Source organism: Phalacrocorax aristotelis, chromosome Z (genome assembly GCF_949628215.1).
Source record: "Phalacrocorax aristotelis chromosome Z, bGulAri2.1, whole genome shotgun sequence".
Lineage (NCBI taxonomy): Eukaryota > Metazoa > Chordata > Aves > Suliformes > Phalacrocoracidae > Phalacrocorax > Phalacrocorax aristotelis.
In genome coordinates this window covers 31,615,148-31,638,336 of record NC_134311.1, presented here as the reverse complement: position 1 = coordinate 31,638,336, position 23,189 = coordinate 31,615,148, and the positions used below count along the sequence as shown (strand labels likewise).

At 37.7% G+C, this 23,189-nt stretch overlaps 1 long non-coding RNA gene across 1 annotated transcript in view; it reads left to right on the top strand.

The window, feature by feature from the left end:
• The window catches only part of LOC142050253 (uncharacterized), a 41,172-nt gene extending 34,495 nt beyond the window's left edge, over window positions 1–6,677 (top strand). Inside the window, exon 4 of the long non-coding RNA XR_012657972.1 lies at window positions 5,862–6,677. This is a non-coding gene — a long non-coding RNA (uncharacterized LOC142050253). The remainder of the gene's footprint in view (window positions 1–5,861) is intronic.
• The last annotated feature ends 16,512 nt before the right edge of the window (window positions 6,678–23,189 follow it).

The window sequence follows — 23,189 nt, the reverse complement described above, 5'->3', positions numbered from 1 at the left end:
CTGGAGGCAGGGCCCCTCTAGTCCTGATCGTGGCAGCCACAACTCACTTCCTGTAAATGTGAATCAGAAGTCCCTCTATTACACTTAGAAATAAAATCTGCGCTTCTACTCCTCTGTCTGGGGACTTGCTCGCTGGAAACTGGAGCAGCAGCTTTCCTGGAAGAGCCTCCCTGAGTGACTGTTCTTCCTTGCAGTTCATGTACTCGTGCCTGTAGGGTCGAAGTAGGCTTGCCATCCCACCTCATCATGTCCTCTCCGTGGTCACGCAAGTAGAACCATAGGGTGGCCCGTGGTGTGTATCCCCTCCTTTGAGCCAAAGGACACTTATTCCTAACAGCTGAGACACTGCTCTGTCGAGGTGGGGAGTAGGACAGATCTTCTTTGAGTTGCTGGACCTCTTGGGATAGTTTCTCCACAGCAGAGACGAGCGAAGAAGAGATATTTGTGTCGTAATCCCGGAGTCTATCAATCACCTCTGCCACCGTTGGTGTCTCGTCATCTTTCCAGGACATCACTGCCAATGAGTTTGCATGCAAAGATGGTGCGCTCCGTACAAACTTCCGCCACATGGGTCGTGTGCACTTGGCTTCTTCTGGATCTTTGGATGACCGTTGATCGTCCAGGTCACCATAAATCACCTCAAACACAGCTAATTCCCTGAGATACTGGATGCCTTTCTCCATAGTTGTCCATTTTCCTGGGCGATATGTAACATCTTCTTTAAAGGGATACCTTTCCTTCACTCCAGACAGGAGTCGCCTCCAGAGGCTGAGGGCTTGTAGTTTTTTTCCAATTGCTTTGTCAACGCCCCCTTCCCCAGAAAGGGATCCCAATTGTTTGGCTTCTTTTCCCTCTAGTTCCAGGCTACTGGCCCCATTATCCCAGCATCGGAGCAGCCAGGTGACAATGTGCTCACCTGAACGACGGCTATAATCTTTTCGCATATCTCGCAACTCGCTTAAGGACAGGGATCGGGTGGTCTCTATTTCATTTATTATTTCTCCCTCCTCTCCCCGCGATGGCCCTGGTTCTTCATCATCCCGTTCTAAACGAGTTGATGTCCGCTTCCAATATTTCATCTTGTGTATGGGGGCAACTGATACTGGTACGGGTTTATTTTCTGAGCTAGCTCCGGTGCTTGTTGTGGGGGTTTGAGTGGCTGCAGTGCCTGTCGTCAGGGCTGGATTGTCTACAGTGCCAGTCACTTTGCATTTCAATCCAGAGACATTCTCTTCCCCCTGGGGGTACTGAATACTGTTGAGCAGGGCTCGGTATGCATGGGCCAGACCCCAGCATGTTGCAGTTATCTGTGTCTCTCTGGAGTTCCCAGCGTAACAACATACTTTCTCCAAATATTCTACTAGTTTTTTAGGATTCTGCACTTGTTCAGGGGGGAAACTCCAAAACACTGGGGGTGCCCACTGCCCTAGGTATTTGCCCATGCTATCCCACATGCCCTGCCACTCGTAACTATCAAGCCTCGGGGCAGATTTCTGGGTGATATTCTTAAGTTGCTTATTCAAAACCAAAACAACATGCCCAAAAACTAACAATAAGTGCACCTTAACCACCCAAGGATGTTCAAGATACAAAAACGTTGTTGTAACAAAGGCACAGACATCATACAACAAAGTTGCAAAGGTACTATTCTGTATTTCCTCCATATAAAATCTCTCAGAGGAGGAGGTATAATTGCTAATTGCCTCAACAAGGTGGTACCCGAAGTACAGTAACGGTTTCAGCAAAAACCCCAAATACCAGATAAAGCTGAAAACGAGTGTTTGTATAACGAATCTTGTAGGCAAAACATTACTAATCACAGCAGAACACAGCAGACTCAAACAACCAACACCGATTTTTAACACCAACTGCAAAAAGGACAACATGGTGCTGTGACCAGCAGCTGTTGTTATCTCCAACCCTTGAGCCCCATGTTGGGCGCCAAAATGACTGTCGTGGTTTAGCAGCAGCTCAGCCCCACACAGCCACTCGCTCACTCCCCCACCGGTGGGATGGGGGAGAGAATCAGAAGGGTAACGCTCGTGGGTTGGGATAAGAACAGTTTAATAATTAAAATTAAAAGAAACAACAATAGAAATGCAATGTAAAGGAGAACAACGAGAGGCGCAAAGCCCCGGGGGAGGGGGAACGAACCGCCAAAACAAACCGCACGCGCCGCAGCCACTCACCCCCCGCCGGACCGACGCCGCGCCGCCTGCGCGCTGCCACTGCCCCCCCTCAATATATTGGCCATGGTGTCACATGGTATGGAATGAACCTGCCATTGGCCAGTCGGGGTCAGCCGCGCCCACCATGGCCCTGCCCCTCCCAGCCCCCCCCGCCACGCGGCAGAGCGTGGGAAGCTGGAAAGGTAGCCGACCCCCACAGTGAGGAGAATTAACCCCTTCTCAGCCAAAACCAGCACAGGTCTGTTTTGCTGGGAACTTTAGGTGGATCAAGTGTGCCGATCAATGAAAAGAGATGGCCAGGAAGACACACACACACACACACCCACACACACCCCCATAATTTTGAATGCATGGAAAACTTACTGTTGACATTAAGACAAAAACTTTTTAAGAACAGAGATTCTTTTTACTGAATTACATCTTTTCCATGGCTTTTTTGCTATTTTAAGTTTAATCATAGAATGATAGAATCATAGAACAGCTTGGGTTGGAAGGGACCTCAAAAGATCATCTGGTCCAGCCTTTCATGGGAAAAGGAGCCTAGATGAGATTGGCTAGCACCCTGTCCAATCGTATCTTGAAAACCTCCAGTGATAGGGACTCCACCACATTCCTGGAGAGGTTATTCAAGTGATTGAGTAGTCTCACTGTAAAAAGATTCTTTCCTTTAACAAGTTTATATAACAGTTGACTGTTTCTAATTTATTTGGTGAGGTTCTATCTACCTAAATTCAAGGTAAATGCAATTAAAACTATTGCTTACATAGCTAAAACATAACTATTACTATGGCTACCAGGCAGGAGGTACCGTCTATGTACTGATAAACAAACTCTTACTTGTATTAGCAATTAGCTCCTGAGTCAGCAATACAAAACAGAGGAGACGTCTTTTTGGCAGCCTCTGAGAGTAAAGAAGTAGGGGACTGTTCAGTTGGTGGCTTACATTGATCAAATAATTTCTTTAAAATCAAAATGGAGAAGGAGCACACCGCATCAATGACATGTAAACAGCTCAGGATTAGATGAGTAATACTTCAGGGGTGATATCATTCAGCTGGAAAACCATCAGGATTTCACAGGAATGGTGAGAGATGGGAAATGCCCTGAGATAATAACCACCTATTCATTCCTTCTCCACAACCTGTTTTCCGTTAATTCTCTCATTTATCTCTGCTGGCTTCAAAAGACCGTACTCTAGAGTGGCTCATGCAGGCAATAATGCAGAGAATGACCACACTGAGGGGAGACACCAGGCACCACTCAGAGAATGAGGGGAGATGAGAGAGAAATCACTTCAAACAGTGGAGGGGGTCAAAGGCCTGGAAATGTGAAATGGAGAAGGTCTAACTTTACTTTGAAGGAAAAAAGATATATGAACTACTGGGGGAAATATTTAGCTTGTAGACAGTGGGAAAATGACATTTTTCATGTATGAAATAATAACTGCTTATTCATTTCTTTCTGCTGACTCATCTTCCTTCCTCAAGAGTTGACAATGCCCTCAGTAAAGTCCTTCACAGGAAGAGACGTGGAGATGTTTCCAGTGCCTTGATCCTTTTATTTCATTTCAGCTTGCATTATTTGCTGATTTTACATATGGCTGTTTCAACATGTGCTGCTAAACTTTACAGCCTTGTTGGTCAGTGTCAACCTTTTTTTCCCTGAATGAGTAATTCCTGATCTACTGACCTAAATCTCCGGCCACAAGAAGTTTGCTTGAAAACTGCTAGTCTGGTATGACTACAGCTCATAAAAGACCACCATATTCATGCTTTCTTCCTCATTGTCAGTAAGGCAATGACACAGCACTGTTTGTTAAATAAATATTAAGAAAAGGGTCAACCCCTTGTATCATGATTTAAGACTTGTACTATTTTACATGGTTCACATCCAGGTAAATTACAAGCTAAATTTTGAATACAGTAAATGCAAAAATAGCAACTGTCTTCATGCTGTCTGATGACAGCTATCTGGCAGAGGAACCCCAAAAATGGCCTTGGGGAAAAACCTGAGTTAGAGAATAGAAATAATTGCAAGTCCCAGATCCTGAGCTCAAAGTAGAAGTCCACTTTAAACAGCTGTCCTTACAGGGCTGGGTTAGATGATATTTTGGTATGATCTTTAGAACAACAACAGAAAAAAAGGTTAATTATTTTCGGTACCTAAGGATGCTGCTAATATTATTTACAGATTCATTGGTAAGGGGTTTTACTTCTATTTTCTTTTTTAGTCTTACTCTCCTTGCAATCCCATATCCTAGGGCAGGGGATTGTGTCTGTGCTCAAGGATTTCTGCATAAAAATAAGAGGTGAACATTATTCATATGTTGAGTCAATTATTACGTAACAAGTTCATATCCTTTTCCTAGCTTCCACATTCTCACTTCAGTTACAGTGTTGCCCTAAGCATTTTCACCTCACTCTACAACCAAGGACATCACATGGAAGATCTGTGCATGGGATTGGTATGGTTGTATTAAAAAAATACTTAATTCAACATTGACAACTTCACCACATGAGGTCAAGAAGTGCTGACATAATATCCCCACAGGGCTTTTGGAAATAAAAAAGGTGAAGACAAGCGAATGGAAACAGCATGTAAGACAGATAGACTGAACAGAAAGAACAAGAGATTGTTTTGTAGAAGTGATTTCCAGGATTCAAACAATTACTGCACATCTAACTAAAATCCAATTGTTCTCATCCGTGATCTTTAAAGCATTTCTACTTCTCACAAAAAGTTACACGGAATATTTTTGTTTTCTGTTTTATAATCCATTAAATCAAAAACACATGAATGAGGTTTATGCAATGACATATGGAAGTCATTAATGCTGCTTTAGTTCTCAACTAAGTACCCAGTCCTGTACTCCTTAAGCAAGAAAAACTCTTACTGAAGTCACTGTGAGTTTTTCTTGCATAAAAGGAAAAAAACCTGAGTACTAAATGTAATGATCTGTAGGCTACTAAAATTGCCCAGTGACCCCTATGTCAGTCCCTTTTAATAATAGGCACGCTTTTTTGCAGGATATAAATTCTCGCTATACAGTGAGTGATTGTTTTCTGTTCAACCGGGGACCAATTTGGCTTCCACAAAGTCAAACGCAAAACTCTCACTGACCTCTACAGGAAGCAGGATTAAGACTTTTACATAGTTCCTTTATAAGAAATCTTCTGTCTCAACAGGCTGTCACCTTCTCAGTTAGCTGTAGATACAAGTGGGCTGCTGTATCAGTGTCAGTCACACATTTCTTGACAAAGAGAATGCAGAAAATCTTACCTAAACATTGCAAGGTAAAAATTGAAAAAGTCAGAGACACTCAAACCCGTATATATTATCTACAGAAAGGCCCCTATTAACCTTTTAAGGACATGATCAAACAAAAAATCATCAGATACTTTTTTTTTTCAATTAACAAATGCTTCAGAGATCTCAGCTCAAGCTTGTGGAAATCAATGACAAAAGAAACCTCTCACAGCAGTAAGTGGGAGTGGATTCAGAAATATTTTTGCCCTTGTGAAGTAAAACATACAGTTAAGGAATTTCATTATCATTCCCAAGTAAAGACAGAAATGTTATGTGAAGTCTTAGAATTCAAGTATTCTGCATGAAATTCTTCTCATATTCCATGTTATTCTGACTTGTATTTGCATATTGTTCTTCCATAAATAGGTGACCTTGATGATTTCTCCAAGCCATAAGATCTCTGACACTGGAAAATAAAGATGGAAACTGAAGACTGGAGATAATTTTAAGTAAAAAGGATTAAAGAGAAATATCAGATAATGAGATATCCTCATTTTCATGTATTCCCTGGTCAGCTGAACAACTGAATCTATGTATTTGTGATATAATACTGTATATTTGTGAAAATATAATATAAGACAGATTTGTATAGACTTACATATTCTCTACAGTCCATTAGAGTATTGAAACATGTTTATTTTAAAAGATAAAATCTGTTCTTAGAAACTGGAAAAGAGACTTTAGATAATGCTGTGTTATAGTACAATGATTACTTGTTCCAGTATTTTTCTTGGAACTGACTGACGATTCAAATCTCTGTGCATTCATTATCAGCTTTCTAGTACTTTAAAAATTCATTGCAAGATTTGATAGAAAGCAACTGAGAGAAAAGTAAGAGAGGCAGAAAAATGAAGGGAGAGAGGAGATGAGAGAAAAGGAGAGGAGACACAATGAACTGCCATCTAAGTATCTTTTACGATGAGTAACAGGAATTCAATCAGGTAACAACCTGCATGTCATTCCCACTCTAAGTGTGGCCAAAACCAAGCTAATAAAAAAAGTCAGATTTCTATAGAATTTAATATATATTTTGGCTGTCAGTGAAAGAAAAGAGTTGGGGGAGGGAGCTATTACTCTAAGTGGAATGTAATGAATCATCACCAAGGTTGAAATAAACTCACTTGTTTCAACTTAATGGAAAGTGATTTTGTTGGTTACTTCATAATATACTATTCTGATTCTTAGGAAATTCAATGCTGAATGTCAGAATATCATGGAGAATTAGACTTTCTGTCTTCACTAGTACAGCAGTACACCACAAATTACACCAATTCCAATGTGCATTTCCTTTGAAACTTTATTTTACAGTATTCCTCATAGTTGTTGGTCCTGCAAATCATTCAACAGTGTTCTTCTCCAGTTTGTATTTTTTTGTGAGAATCAGATTCTGCCTAGGCAATATTTCGTAGGGTTCTGAGAACCTGAATGAACCAGCACTCCCTCTAATGGGCCATAAATGGCTTGTCGTCTTCTTTGCATCCCTTGAATATCTCTCAACTGTCAGAAGACAAGTATCAAGCAGGAATTCTCAGAAATTCTTGTGTTCAGTCTTACTACAGGCAATTCTTGACAGTGATATTTCTAGCTCAGGTTATCTGGTGTAATCTCCAAGCTCACAGAGAAGTTATTGCCTACAGAGATTTTTTCCTCATACTCAGTTCAGTAGTTCTAGTTTAGAATATTCTGACAGTAAGGCAGGGAAAAATGAAATTAGTTTTTCCAGATCAAACAATGCTGAACAATAAGGACCTTTCATAGAAGAAAAATAGTCTAGTTTATGATATTAACCTCCAAATATGTGTGAAGGCCACACATGAGCCATGAAGTCAGTGATTAATCAAATGAAATCCTTTATATTTTTCTCAACCAAAAAGGAAGAAGAAAGCCATTTTTGACTTTGTTTTCACTTTTACCTTTGTCCAGCTTTAACAAGCTAAGCTACATGATAACACACATCTCAAAATTAATGTGCCAATTAGCATTATGACAAAAAGTATTTCTGGTCACTTTGACAAAGCCACTAAATCTTTTAGTATTCTAGAGTCAGATTTTAACATAATTCTATGCTGTTGTGATTACATATTTACTTAGATGTGGGCTGCACAGAAAGCACTGGATGGGAAAAGGCCAACTCAAACAATTTTCCAGCAACATTTCCAAGTTAAGACAAAGGAATTGTTCAGGTGACAAAGAGCTCTTTACTTTAGCAACCAATGCTTAACCACCTTAGGGACTACTGACTAAGATTCCTGTTTCCTGGTAGGTTTCTTGTAGATTTTGGATAGATGTTTCTGAAAGGTCAGGAGGATGGTCATTAGTTTGCATTAGGCTTTCTCAGAGATGTGACCATGAACTGTCTGTGAATCCTCTTTTCAATGTAATGAAAGGAAACTTTTTTTTTTCCCAGGAATACAACTAATTAGCAAATTAGTTATCAATTAACTTATTATTAATGATCCGTCAGTAGCATCTAAGAGATAGTGTTTTATCTGCAACTAAAAGTGACAGAAAACAAAACACATTTCTGACATTGACATTGCAAAAGTCGCAGAGCTAATGTTACCTCTATTTTAAATTTATGAGGTGGTGAGAAACAGCAGGGGGTATCCTGTCCCAGAGGACAGAAAGGCAAAACCTCAGCTGACTGCTGTGGTGCCAGAATATTACCCAAGAAGTTCAATTGGAGGGACAAGGATTGCTGGATTTATAGGGTCCTTGTAACTTTTCATAAGAAAATGCTATTGGAGAAAGCGTACTTTTACCTTACTTAAGGTTTGATAATACATTGGAACACTAACCTGTGTTGAATGTGAATGCAAGGTATATAGAAAAAATATTTCCATGCAGTTATTTTGTTTACCTCGTACATTTAAAACCATTTCATGAAAAGTGGGCAAGTATAAACATTAAAAGAGAAGGCCTGAAGAACTCAGAGTGGATGTCAGGTTGTAGCTTAGGAAAAGAAGTAGATTTATTGTTTAAAAAAGCATGAGGTTTGTCACACCACAAGCTCCCTTGCACCCCTAAAACTGCTGCAGATGAATCTTGTCACCATTTTATGGAAATGAAATTATGTTTCATGGTTTTTACTGAGATGTAGTTGGAGAATCCCTATGTGATGAAACTGGAAGTCAAAACACCTCAGTGGGAGCTGGCCCATTGTTCAAGTCTGTAATCATCTTTATATTTATATACATATATATGCATAAAAATATACTGTATGTGTTTATATATATATATACACACATATATCTGTACACGTGTGTGCGGGCGCGCACTCCTTGAAGTCCTAAAAAATTAAATTGTTCTTTTCAATAAGTCAGCTCTTTTTCTTGCATTTCCTGGATAAAGTCTTCAAAGAACACAATTGTGTTGTGCTCTTATACAGACTCAAGTACTGAGATCGGATTCTCTGCTGCCCATTTAAGTAAAGGATTAAACCAACTTAGTGCCCAGAAACTGAATAATGATCATTGTATCCCAAGCATCATGTCTATACTTTTACTTTTAAAATTAGTTTATATCCTTTTACTTTTAAAATTAGTTTATATCCAGTCTCTTTCCTCAGATTGCTTTTTCCTTAAAAAAAAAAAACAGAGACAGAGTCACAGAGAATCCTTTGTGATACTAGCTTTTACTACGAATGTGGGAAGTATCCTGTTTCTAACAATTAAAAGAGTTTTTAATGAGTTTTATTAGATTTAAAATTATACCAGGTGAATGCAGATAGCATGGCCTATGTGCTAGCAAAGACACAAGGTGAGTGTTCTAAGATGCAGAGACAGTCATTATATTTTATGTGACATGTGCTGTAGAATTACCATGGACAAATGTCATAGGAATAGACATACATGTATACAGAACTATCAAGTATCTTTCATGGCTATTGGAATGCATGACACGCCCATGATAGGATGGATTCACCCATAAACAAATGTTTCCAGTTTTCATAAATTCAGCTGAGTGCGTATGTCCAGCTCAACTAGTGCCGTGTCATCGTGGTAGCTTATCCCAAGAAAAAATCAATTCATGCCTACTCTCAGAATCACACAAAAGCTATTTAGGGACTCTAGAAAGAAAGGCTCTGGCTGATAGTTGTATATGATACGCAGAAATTAAGAACTGACAGAAAATTTTGAAGACTTTCTGTAAATGCAATAATATGCTTAAACCCAGTCTTCAGCATCCTGAGCATAAGCGACTGTGCTGTAGCAATGAATCTACATAGATTATGGCAGACAGTTTATGAGACATATGTTTTAAATTGCTTTCAATACTTACTGTAAATGACTGGAATTATCCTGTATGAATTAAATCTAATGTAATGCAGATGTTGGATGTGTTAAAATTAGTGTTTTAGGGACAGCAGTTTCTGAACACATTCTGTCAATGAACCTAATTCACACTCCAAGTTTCTATTGCTTGTCAAAAGAAATGGCATCAAATATAACATCAGAATCCAGCAACAGCTATTTTAATATGAAGATGTATTAAAAAATTAAAATGTAACTGGTTAAAATTTTCCACCTAAGCAAAATCTTATTTGAAAAAGTATATTGTTTAGGCTTAAAAATTCTTCTTTATCAATGGAACTGATATCAAATATTTCGTGTATGAGAATTGTTTTTCTTGTTGAATTTAATCAGTTCAACATTTTCATAGCAGCCCCCACCCCATAAGACATGTAATTCAAGGTACCATTCTTTTTTCTGAGCCCAAGTCCACTGAAGATTTCCTCTCCTGCTGTGCAGTGCATCCTTCCCTCTTACCGAGCCTGATCATGGGCCTCATCTAGGAGGTATCATCTGCCAGGTACCTGCAGAATTAAGAAACATTCCTCCATTAAATCCCCACAAAGGGGGAAAGGCAGTTTGGCAAGCCAAACAAAAACATTTGGAGATGTTACTCATTTTTATTTAAATAAGATATCCATCAGGAAATGTATAATCCTTTAATGAACTGAAAGCTTCTTACACTTTTTCTGAGATTAGGATTCTGGGAGTTCAATTTTTCAAGTTTTCTCAGAATTAAAACAGAACTGTGGTACTTCAAAAGCTCCAGGTGAAAAAAAATTTCCAGTTTTATGCCAATTCTAGGTTTGGGCAAGTCAGTAAGAATACGCATTTTACCAAGTCTTGCATATTAAGCACACTTACTAAAAATTATTCTTTAAGCTTAAAGAAATCCACTTCATCATATTATGTATAATATTTAAAGAATTAAAGGAAAACTTTGGTCAATCGCCTCTATTAAACTTTTAACTCCAGAAAGGCAAATCTTAGACGAATTATGAACTTAATTTCCACTCCCCTTAGCCCTGTCACATTAAACTGTTGTTAACCTGAATCCCTTTTTATCTTTCTCATAAGAGTATTCTTTCACAGTTTGATCCTCTACTGAGTGATCCCATCAAAGATAATCCCATTTACTGAATCTGCTTTCTGAACAATCAGTTTATCCATTGCCCTCTCTGCCACAGTCCTGGAAGTCTTGCCCTGCCTAGCAAGGGTTGCAGTGTAGGTCAGAGCTTTCCAGGTGTGCTACTGGTGGAAATCTCTCCTAGGGAAAAATTGGGATTCACTGGTCTTTCCTCCAGCTATTGAGGGAACATGTCAGTAGACAATGACAATTTTCCTGAGCGTAGAAGAAAAGAGTACTCTACTTTCTGAGTCTTGTTTACCTTTACCTTTATTTTGGCACTGTTAGGAGAAACAATTAAAGCCTGAAGCATTTAAAATTAGCCTGATAATTTAAAAGTACAGGGATCAATACTGCACTTTCCAATTCAAAAAATATGTAGATAGAGGAAACAGTCACCTGCTCTCAAGGTCACTCCCTATTACAGTTTCAAATCTACTTAAATCTATGTATATGTTTTCAGTAGTCTAAGGATATATTCCAACATTGATAAAATACTGGCAAAGGAAACCATTAGCATTCCTACAAATTATTCTTTAAAAACATACACTCTTGCACTGTAGCAAACTAAACTTCTGAAATAATTGATGTCTGCTCCAAATGCAGCTCTCCCCACCATGTAACAGGAAGTTTGTGTTCCTGATGATGGGAGCCCTTAGTGGGGAATTACAGTACGCTGGCCTGCTCCCTCTCTCCTTCTCTGTGAGTTATGATCTGTGACCTGTGAAACTAAGTTTTGTCATTCGTTGTGTTTCCCCCAAAGCTGTCAAAAAATAATGAACCATTCAACAAAATTCACATGTTCACCATCTAAGACTCTGATCCTTGCAAATCAATCTATGCAGAGCTGATTGGCTTTATGCCTTCCTGAGTCCTGATGGTGTCAATGGGATCCTGCACAGGTCCAACAGAGTAAATTCATGTACAGGACTGAGCCTCCTGCAGCTTCTCTCTACCATAAGTCTTTATGTAGTACCGTGAGTGTTTCACATGCTCAGAAAGCTGTCTGGCAGGGACCAAACCTCTTTTTTTGCCTTATACTTACCTTCCTTAGGCTGAGACAAATATTTCGAAAATACTTCCTTCATTATTTTCCAAAATAAAGGCTTTATGAAACATTGTAGTTTGTTTTGCTGTTTTTATGGCACAAAGCAATCAATGAAGTTAGTTCCTGCATATTTTTATAGTCAAGGAACCTTAACTTTAGAAGTCTAGAAGACTATCTTGTGTCTTAATTCTTTTATGACACCTACAGATAAAGAAGAAAAAATTAAACGCACAAAATAAAATGGAAGTACTACACAGTCAGAGAGAGAACAGTTTCAGTAGTGTCACTATCCACTTATGTCAATTCTCCTATATTTAATACACAGTTGTCTGGGTATCTCTTGTCAAGGTGTTGCAAGACTCAGTTTCAGTATACAACATTCAGATATTCTGATAGGAGGTGGGACCATCACAGAGACTAGATACCAATGAAGAATACAGGGCAATAATATTTCTTATATCTGTCCAACGGACTGGTGAAGTGAGCTTTCACATCTCTCAAACCAATTCAATAAAGCATTTTAAATACCAAAGTACTTTTAGTCTCATAATTCAATATACCAGGCCAAAGTGCTTTCAGCAGAAACAAGGAAGGAAGCAATGAGGGGTGTTACAGGGATTTAACAGGTATTGCATATTGAGTAAAGGGTAGTAGAAGTTGACCCAAGATATGCAGGAATAATTGCCTTGAAATCACTGAAGTTTGTCCCTTTTGCACTGAGATTTAATTTAATCCCAGGTGCATAACTACTTTGACACCATAACAAGCAAGCATTATTATGGTCAGCCTGAAATGACGCTCTAGCTAGAATGATTTTTGCTTTGGTATAGGATGTCATTATTAGAACAGAATAGCTCTTACATATCCATATTTCATTACATCAAAACAAATTAAATAATTCATTTGTGATTAATTAACAAATTAAATATTGTGCTGTTATATTTATCATTAAAATATATTTACCTGTTGCATGGAAATAATCAGTGCAAAACAAATGAAACATTTTTGACCTTTAAACTAACAAGGTAAATAATTGTTAATAGAAAAAATGATGCTACAATATTTTAACCTCTCAAATACCAGTAATTAATTATTGTAAAGCAAATTAATTTGTCCTGCATTTCAGTTAATGTTCCGAGCTAATTAAATAGTAATGATTCTGTTACTAACAGCTCCATCTTTTAAGTCTCTGCTGAAATTCACAGGTAAGGCAGAAGAAGAAGCCTGCAAGAGGCTAAATCTTTGCTAAACACACAGCATCTTTTCATATACCTTAGGACTTCTTATGACAGCTTTAGTGTTATACTTACTATCTCTTATAAAAAATATTAAAAATTATTTCTTTGGATCATTTCTTCTAGTTTTACAAACATTTACTTAGCTTTCCCTACATAAAGAAATCCAGCTCCTACCAGCTCCAAAAACTGTGATAGCATCTCCTGCATAGGCCAATTTTGAAGTTTTAAAATTAATCACATAAGGAGCTGATCATTCCTTGTAACCTAATTGTATTTTGCCAAGATTTCCTGGTGGGACTACTCAGATTAATCATCTACTTCTGTTTTCCAGTTCTGCCAGCACTTCTTCCTGGCTAAAAGTGAAATTTATGATGAAAAACAAAAATGAAAACAATTCAGAATGTTAGTTTCTGTTTTTCATCAACATGTCAGATTTGACCAGCTGTGCTTTCCATACACCACTGAGAAGACACAGAGCCACAGGAACATCTGAGGTGTGGATCTCATCTGATAAGACGACGACTGAAGGATGCTGGGACTCTACAGGGAGTTTAAGATTAGAAGTCCATCACTTCTGCAGTAAGATGAAGGCCCTGTTTCTACTCTGGATCAGGTAAAGTAACAAAATTACTGCTCGTAGAAATTGTGTCCCCTTCATCTAGAATATTGGCCCAGCCTCACAGCTCCAAAGGCCGTATGTTTAAGCCTTGCAGCTTTGCAACACTTGTAGGCAAATGGGAGTGTTACTTCAGCAGAGTGTTCACTCTGATGAGTCTTAAAAATCATGTTATGACTGCCTTTCCCTCATTTAAATTGCTATATTTCAGGAAAATAATCCCTTCAGGCAGTGCAGAGCTGTGTGGCCTCCATAGATGCATTGGACAATAAAAGTTTTTGTCTCAGCACTTTGAAGACTGATAGTACTAAATTCCCTTCAAAGTAATTCAAAGGCAAGGGCTATTAACCTTTATACCTTTGAAAAAAACTTATTTCTGCAAGCACATAAAGGAACGTTATAGGGGCAATTATTCTTAGAGTTCAAGCAAATCAGACTATATTTATCTGTAAATAGTTATTAAAAATTGGACATTGGCATTTTGTCTATCTTATCCACTACAAAGTTACTTATTGATACTATTTCATTTATTATGCTGTCTTTAATACAAGCTGAGTAGAATGTGTCCTTCTGTAACACTATGTAGTGTAAAACCTACTGTCATAGAAAAAGCAAGATATTGTGCTATATTCCTATAATGCAAAGCATATAAGCAAAGAACCAACAGTCTCCTGACACTTCTTGACAGAACTGATACTTAAACAATGCTAGGTGTTTCTTAATTTTTACAGCTGGTGTGATTTTGAACTCATATAAATGGAAGGCAAATATCAGCAAGTCTAGAACCAGTGAAAGAAGCAGGGAGAGGTACACAACACTCTAAATAACAGGCACCTTTGCCAGGTAATGTACTTTAAAAGGCAACTTTTGCTCCTTAATCTTGGGTCTACATATGGAATTAACACTGACGCTGATAAAAGTTACAAGCTGAAGACAAAGGGAAGAAGTCATCAAGATTGTCTAGTTAAAGTAATTAATGATTTTTGTATTATTGTGCTAGATCTAAGAAAATGGAAGATTACAATATTATTAATACAGGATGGGTGGATCCAATACAATTATATTCAGATTTGCATCTCAACTTTCTCGTATCTAGAAAGAGTTTTGCTACTTAGAGTACTGCTTATTCAAAGATATCAAGAGGTTTTACAAGTATCAGTGTTATAACTTGAAAAGTAGTTATACGTGTGGAATGCATTTGGAGAGATGAAAAAGTGATTTACATGGAGTAATACAACAAACCATTGAAAGAACCAGGGATAGAAGTTAACAATCCTGACTGTTAACCCTGTACTATACCAAGGTAATGCCGCTTTCTAATGGAAAAAAAGTCCATTACTATTTATAACAAGTCCAATAGTCATAATTTTATACTAAAAAAAATTAACTTACAGAAATAACTAAGCATCTTCAAGTTTATAGCTGAAATAGTCTACTTTGTAGTTTACATACAGTAGGTGAAGAGCTAACGGGTCATTTTCCAGACTAGAAAAGTAAATGGCATTAGCATTTTTGAAATCTATCCAAACTCCAAGTGTTTATATAGTAGTTGGTAAACTGTAACAGCTGGCCTACTTCTGAACTGAACAGGATACCTGGTCTAGACATTTAGACGCAGATGACAGAATCTTAAATTATGCACTGCTAGGATGTGTGTTGCGCGTTTCATATGCTTAAACTGCCTAAGTAGACTTCAGTGAGCAAAAATACTAGGATAATTCATATATTTTTTCAAAGAAATCTGTTTTCATAGCACTCTCTTTGTTCTACAACTGGTTTTTATGATGTTATTCTTAAAGTAAGCCTTAAACGCCACACCACAAAACTTCAGAGGGCAAGTTATTTTTATTTTACACTAGTACCTTGTGAGTTCTACTAAGTCCAGTGCTTCCCTCCCACAGCACAAAACACCTGATCTTCAGGTGAGGATCTTCACCAGGGTCAAGGAGTGCTGAGCACAAATCTGTGCTTTCCAGCAGAGAAAGAGGGGGGAAATGGCAGTTTGGGATGCCTTTCCTCCCAGGGAACTTCACTCATGGGCTATAGGTATTATGACACTCTTTCAGTTAGATTGATGATACTGAATATTTTATCAGATGTTTAACATAAATAATAGCTGAGTAAAGAGTTCAGAATAGAGGTTATGGTATTCATTCATGACAGGATATCTAAAATGGATCTAATGAATATGGAATTACACAGAAAACAGCCTATTTCAAAACATCCTATAGCCTGATGATCAGAACACTTTTCCTGAGGACATTTGCTAAGACATATTTTCTACCTAAAAGAGGGGGAAAGGTATGAATGTTGTCCTCTATGCACTCAGTCAACCATTAGATAAAATAGTGGGGATGTCGGCAGAAGTATCAGCACTGTTATGGGATGTCTAGATCTGGTCCCAACACACTTTCTTCCAGCTAGAATTACGTACTGAATTTAATTCAGCTTCATGAATTTAACTCATCTTTTCATATCTGTCAAATTCCAATTGCAAACTAAATCAGAAAAAAAAAAAAGACTGAGAACAAGTAGATATGATATCTCTTACAGTCCTCGTTTTCAAGGTGAGGAGATCATTCTCATTTAATTTATTATTACCAAGTAAATATTTCCTACAACAGGCTTAATAATTGCAAAGGAAAAGGTAAAAGTCAAGCATCTGAAGTAGGTAAAGACAAGGTTTTCAACTGAGCATAACCACGTGATCTTTCCAGGGTAAAAACAAATTAATGCATTGCCTTCCCAACAGTGATTTGTTACTACCTTATGGTACAGCAACAGCCACTATAGAGCACTGTTAGTCCACTTCTGTGCAACCAGGTTAGTCTATAGTCACCTTCAAGGTAATTCAACATTAGTCCCTCTGATTTCAAGTTTAAAAGGTCAGGAACATTCACCTGTTTAGTGGCAATGACAGATAAGAACTCAAAGACAGCGAGAGTGATGGTCATCTGCAAAAGAACAGGAATAGGGGAAGGACCACTGGAATAGGTTGCCTGAGCACCTGAATGCCCAAGGACGTCGTAGAGTCTCTCTCCTTAGAGATATTAAAAAACTGACTGGTCAGGTCCTTGGCAACTGGCTGTAGGTGGCCTTGCTGGAGCAGGGGGGTTGAACCAGACAACCACCAGAGGTGCTTTCCTACATTAACCATTCTGTGGTTCTGTGAGGTACATACACACCCCTGAGTGTAACATCCATGGGGCCAAGGGGAAAGAGTAAGTAAACAAATGTAATTTCTTTGAATAAAACAAGATAAGAACAAGCCAAATTGCAAACATCATCAAAAACAAATCAAGTGACAACAATCTATATTCTTTCTGTAACGGGTTAATAGCCTCCTGAGGAAAGGAAAGCACTAAACACATGTATTGTGTTTGCCTAGAAAAGCTTTTGACAATGTTGCACGTGACATTATGTGCAACTACAGAAGCATGAGCCCACAGAAAAGAGTACAGGTTAATGCCAAAATGCCAGTAGTTACTATTAGCACACAACCAACATAGCTATCTTGAGCTCAGTGTCACATATAGTTTTCCTTTCAGTTTTTTTTTCCCTCAAAATCTGAATGATGGCTGAATAATGTTTATTAGATTTACACCAAAATGGGATAAACAGTAAGCATACTAGAGGACGATATCTGAAAAAAAATTTAGAAATTTGGGATCATGGTCTTCAGGTTCCTACTTAGTTATATGACTCTAACACCCTTGTAACTCATAATTTCTTATAGCTGGACCAGTTTCTTATGTGTTCAGATACATATATGTTTATATTTATTTGTATGTATACATATATACAGATGATTTATTTGAAATCAGAAATGTCTTCCTCTCTTCCCCCAGAGAGGAAGAACAATTGTTCAGTGCCAGGTGACCTTTTAAACATGCATTGAATCAACACTTTAGGAAGTTTTGGTCAACTCTGCAAGGTTCCTTAATTGAGTTATTAGTCTCATTGAAGGGGGAAAGGTTATGATAGATCTAGTAGGAATTTGACCTTTTTGCTGAACATATCATTACTATCAAGTAAGATTAAGAGTGGTTTCCTGTTCTAGTCCAACCTGAAGCTTAAACACCCTAGGGAAAACATCCAAGATTGTATGCTGCAGGAATTAATTTGCTGTTGGAAACAAAAATACACTGGAAACAGTAATGTAGAACAAACCTGACTCCCCCCAGCCCCTGCCAAAAGAAAATAATAGAAGGAAGTGCTTGTAAACGTGTGTGAATCATTTCCTAGCCATAAACTAGCTAAATAAAATGCATTTATAGAATAATATATTTAAATAGTTTACCAGCTACATGTCTTGATATTGATATTCCCAAATCCTATCTCCTAATTTTCAATCTCAACACAAATCTCAGCCCAGCTGTATGCCCAGGCCATCCTCTTGCAACAAAGTGCATAACCATTCCCTAGAATTAAGCTTTGTTAGAAAAAAAGCAATACGAAAACCAAAACAAAAATCCGGGATTAAACCAAAGTATTACTAAACTAAAATATTCTCTGTGTTCCTCAGGTCTTGTTTTTAGTTTGCAGAACTTTGGTTATCATTGTTATCCATTGCTTTGTAATTATCAGTTTAATTCTTTGTTAGAAAAAAGAGTGTGTGCATTTTTGAAGGGCAACAATAAGCAGCAGCAGATGCATGCCCCCACAGGGCAAGCTTGCTACCTGATTACAGCTGATTAGCTCTTCATGTTATAGTCACTGTAAGTAATCTAACCACGAAACGGGAGAGGTTATCCAGAATGGCAGAGTTAAATTATTGAATACAGTATTGCAAATTTACACATTTAAATGATATTTAGATGGTGACATTAGTAAAGGGAAGTGAAGTAACAGGTCATGATAGCACAGAGCTTGAGGACCAGTGTGGATGGTTATGGGAGAGGAGATTGATCCTTTTCCAGGGTTCTCAGTTTATACTCTGAAAAATAAAGAAACAACTTGTGAGATTAACTTTAAATATGTTTCCACTGCTTCAGTTTCCTCAATAATTTCTAGTGCCCTAAATTAGGAACCATATGAAACAATTTTTCATGGCTGATTCATCCACGAGTCAATCCTCTAAAAGCAAAATGACATGCACAGACTGACTGCACCACCTGCAGCATCTGATAAGCTTTCTTAGGCTGTCTGTGAACATGACATCCCTTTCTTAAGCAAGTCCAGGTGCTACATCACAGAAACAAGGCACTTGATTATTCACAGCATAAATTTTAAGACTATGCTAATAATCAGGGCCTGGTGAGAAGGCAGGTCAGTTGGACAAATGCTGTGATTTCTTCATGTTACTGTATGTCCTTGGATTCCTTTCCCATGAATCGGTACAGTAAGCAGGTCATGTTATCTTCATTGCTTCTTAGCGTCTCAAAATCCCTTTCACCTGGGAGGATAATAATCTCTTACATAGATGAAAATTATTTAAAAAAAAAAAAAAAAAGGAAGAGTATTTTCCAATGTTCAACAACACAAGCAAGTCCTAACTTCTACCTTAGTAAGACAGCTGTCATATGGACTAAATGGTTTAGTGATACCTGGCATGCATAGTGCATAAAAGTACACTCAGCCTTTCAGGAGGAAGAAGCCATGGCAGGAAATGAAAAGAAAACCTCAAAAAAGATGGCCTTATTATATTATATATTATATATATATATTATTATATAATATATATATAATATATATTATATATTCCTTGATAGGGAATGTCAGTATGGCATTACTAATTTTTATTTAGTCACAGTAGAACATGCTACTGAGAGGAATGCTCACAGTGGGGGATACTGTGTAGAGATGCGAATGTAGAGAGCGAGTAAGTATTTTCACAGAAGTATAGCAATATTGTGAATTAGCCAAACACTTAATAGGTCAGCTGTTACAGATGTCTGTCCTCTGGAAGATGTTTTCTCAACACTATCTTAAGTACAAGAGTATTCTGCTTGAGTATTCTGCTTAGCGTTTGGAGTTTCTTTCTGGCTGCGGTATAATATATTTATGAGTACGTATGAGGCACAACCAAAACAGATAATAAACTATCATATTCAAGTCCTTCTAATCATTACTATGATTCTTTTTGCAAAGTGAACATGGAAATTACTTATTAAATGTGTAATACATTACTCATTAAATGTATAATTTAGGCAAGATAAAGAGTTTCATAAAGCAAGTACATATATGAAAGACATCTATAAATTACTAAAGAAGGATAGCTGAAATAAAAGCAAATGAAATCACATGTCAAAGCCTACTTGTCATTCCAGAAATTTACAACCTGAAAACCAGAAAGCACCAAATGACCAACCTTCCAAGTAATAAATAAGAAAAAGCCCACCCAAGGACTGGATTACAACATTATTAAGAATACAGTCCATAAACAAATTTAAGCTATGTTTCTTTGCACACTGATATAGAAAAACTGATTAAATACATTCAGAAATTAGCAGGGACAAAGTGTGGTTCATCACACAGTGGGATAAAATTACTCTTACTTTTTTCATCAGCGATTCAGAGAGTGAGGCTATGCCCTCTTTATGAAGAAATGAAGTTGATTTCCACACAGAAGAGCAAACTTTTGATACTCATTAAGCCAGTGTACAGAAGCAATATTTCAGGTCCACATTCAATTCTGTTTGAAGACAGAAGGATTCTTTCCAGCTGTTGAGTAGGATACAGATTAGACCTTTAGTGGATCATGAACAAACAGAGATGTTGAGAAGTGGAAAAACCATAAATGGTGATTAATTTTACAATAATTAACATTGATTTTTTTATGCTCAACCTATCTTTTAAAATTGCTTATGTATTTATCTACCCACTGTAGGCATGTCCAACCTTCTTCATGCTGCAAGTCATAGATTTGCTCACTTGGCTGAGAGCCATATGATACATATATAAAATACAGCACATGACTCAGATACTTCTCCATGATGAGTAGAATGATGCCAGTTTAAGCACACTATGGCTAGTCTTAACACATCCCACAGCCCAGGGCAAAATGGTCTTAGGAAAGAAACCTTTTTCAAGCCCACTCCTTCCTTTGACAGCCTCTTTGCAGCCCCACAACAATGAGATCTCTAGGATTTGTCTCTCTCCCAAGCATAACCCTAACCCTACTCCAGGTCCATAGATGGAGTTTATATGTGTTACCATAAATATTATTTATTTTCTGAAACTAACATGTAGTAGCAGGTCAGAAATTCTGAACAAATACCAGGATTTCTGAAACAATGGGGTCACAAACCGAGGTACCCCATTAATTTTAACTTGGCAAACTTTACTGTAGAGAATACTAGTGTGAAAAATTTTAGCAAACACAGGGAAAAGAAAGAAAATGAACAGCAGACTGTAACAAGATATCCCAGTTCTCAAGGCAAACCTATATAGAGAGCTGCAGGGAGACGTGAGCTCAGTTCCTCTAGCCCAAGCTGGCCCAAAGAAGACAGATCTGGTCTGGAAGCTGTACAACTGTGGTGTTCAACCCATTTAACTTCAAACATGATGTGCTGTCCTAGGCAAACTGTTGGATTGCACCTGGTAGCTGAAGAGAATCAGCAAAGCTTTTCTAGTCTGTTTGTCATTGATGTGCAGACAAATATTTAACTAAATTCTACAGTAATTAATAGATCATCTTTTTTAAGAAAAAAAAGCAACTGCAGTTATCTGCTCTTCATACTGTTAACAGATGCAAGACAGTAAAGGATGTTTTGCTAGCACTGCTCACAATCAAATTCACGCAAGAGAAAATGTTATTGACAACATCTAGTGAGTTCCTTGAATCAAAGATTAATTGATTACAAAGCATTCATCAAAGAGAAATATATAAGAAAACAACCTGAAGAAATAAAATAATTTCCATAAATTACTAACATTATAATGGAAGGGAGGAAGTTGGGTTCTGAAAAATATGGTTGACCTTGCCAAGAGGAACAGCTTTTGGCAGCTGTATCAGGTTTATACATTACAACTACCTCTGAAATACGAAGAAGGACACAGATCTCTGTTTCTTAAAAGATGTAGCATGTTAAGATACTGAGAGAAGCTATACATCCCTGGCTGGGAATTGCAGTATGCTGCTATACCAGCATAGACTTCTGATAGTTATGATGCTAAATGCAAATTATATGTGCATTCTTTTCTGGAATATTTAAAGAATCACCCTAAAATCATATGATGAATTCATGTTAATGCCAGAATAACTGCAGATAGTTTATAATGAAGCATTCTGGATACAATGTCTGTGAAGGGCAGCAGTAACAATTTAGCTGAAGCAGAGTCTATTTGTATAAAGAAGTTAATATATCTTGTCATACAGAGACTTTATTAACTGACAAATGAAGTCACTAAGAACATCACAGCAGACAAAATTACCTCAGCCAAACAAATTGTTTTGAGATCCTTTTATTTGTCTGATGAATCATTTACTGTGGCTGTATTTAGATGGTATTATGACTAAATCATTCTCTGTTTTTAACTTGTGATCCAGCTTTACTGTTTTCTTCTTGCATCTCACTGTTTAAACCTTTTTTTCACTCTTTTCTTTCCTCCCCCCTAAAATTAGCGAGGGTAGAAATCACAAAAATACGTTACCAGAACTATTTTGTAGTACCCTGTAATTTGTTTTCTATGTCTGTCATAATTATATAGGATATAATATATATAACATAATAACAAAATATATAACAGTCATGTTTTCCTTCCCATTTTGTGAGATTTTGGGTTGCCTAACACAGAGAACAATGAATATGCCTTAAATGCAAAAGACAAGCCCCGATATGACCACAAAGTTGAACATTGTGCAATGCCAGTATATTTTCTTTCCAGAGTCTTCTTGCTAACATTTAGATGAATGTGGGCAGTTGTTGAAAGGATCTTAAATATAATTTGAATTCATTAATCCTAACCTCTGAAAGCTAAGGTCTGGGGAGGTATACTTCTTTTCTGTCAGAATCATGGAATCATAGAATGCTTTGGGTTGGAAGGGACCTTCAAAGGCCACCTAGTCCAACCCCCCTGCAATGTGCAGGAACATCTTTAATGAGATCAGGTTGCTCAGAGCCCCGTCCAACCTGACCTTAAATATTTCTAGGGATGGGACCTCCACAACCCCCCCGGGCAACCTGTTGTGGTGTTTCACCACCTCAGTGTAGAACATTTCTTCTTGATATCCAGTCTAAATCTACCCTCCTTTAGTTTAAAACCATTACCCCTTGTCCTGTCACAACAGGCCTTGCTAAAAAGATTGTCCCCATCCTTCCTAGAGTCCCCCTTTAAGTACTGGAAGGCTGCAATAAGGTCTCCCTAGAGCCATCTCTTCTCCAGGCTGAACAACCCCAACTCTCTCAGCCTGTCCTCGTAGGAGAGGTGCT